The following is a 1,133-nucleotide window of genomic DNA, read 5'->3' on the forward strand; positions in this document are numbered from 1 at the left end:
CTGAAAGCTTCAGATCAAAATATTGTGGTATAAGCATTATTTCCAAAAACATATTTACAGCAGCATCTGAGCTTATATTTAGTCTTGTAGCCACTCAGGATATTGATATAGTTACTGTGACAAATGTTCTCAAATTACATTTTATCATTAAGAGAAAAAGAGAGATCAGAGCTTCTCATAAAGGTCCAGTCCAGCTAATGTAAGCATTGTTATCCATGCTATATTCTGCTAAAAAAATGTAGTTTGCTGTTGTTAAATTCCTTTTTGGTTCAAGTATTCAGAAATTATTTTAAAAAGATCTTTAAACCTATTGAGGCTTTGAGAAAAGGACATAAAAGCTGTTGGGTCTAACAAAAGATGGCTCTGAATCAGAAAGACACAACTCAATTTCATTTCTGATTCACATCAATATTGATTCATACCAAGCATACCAAGCATATGAAAGAGAAAAACCAAATATTTTCATTCCCATGGGAGAAAACTTGACACTTTTTAGAAGGTCACTTCTGGATTTTGTCAATCAGAAACCTAACCATTCTTTTGTATTTGTTATTGTCCAAAAATTAATTGTATATAAAAACCCAAAAGCAGGTTGAAAAGGTGCAGAAAAATCTAGATCAAAAGTAAAAGCAATAGCAAGGCAGCAACAGAATAAAAGAGGTCCTGAATTGAATTTAGCAGAAAGCAGAAACAGAAGTGAAAACTAAATTACTTAACAGAATCAAGTATATAACACAAGAAATATCTTTGCAGTACTTTTTGTGTATCATTTTATGTACTCTCAATAGGTGAAACTCTGCCTTATACTTTTACTGTGAGCCTCAGCCCATATTTTACTTGTCATTTTAAACTTGACAGATTGAAACTTCTAAATTCATTGAAAAGATGCTCAAAAACGGTCAAATAGCATATTATTTATTTGACAATATAATATAAAAATGAATATTTGTACATAAAATTATGAATATGAACAGTTTCCTGTGTTTTAGTCATTCCATCCATCCATCCATTTTCTTCCACCTATCCGGGGTCGGGTCGCGGGGGGCAGCAGCTTCAGAAGGGAGGCCCAGACCTCCCTCTCCCCAGCCATTTCTTCCAGCTCCTCCAGGGGAACTCCAAGGTGTTCCCAGGCC

Source organism: Austrofundulus limnaeus, unplaced genomic scaffold (assembly GCF_001266775.1).
Source record: "Austrofundulus limnaeus strain Quisiro unplaced genomic scaffold, Austrofundulus_limnaeus-1.0 Scaffold100, whole genome shotgun sequence".
Taxonomy (NCBI): domain Eukaryota; kingdom Metazoa; phylum Chordata; class Actinopteri; order Cyprinodontiformes; family Rivulidae; genus Austrofundulus; species Austrofundulus limnaeus.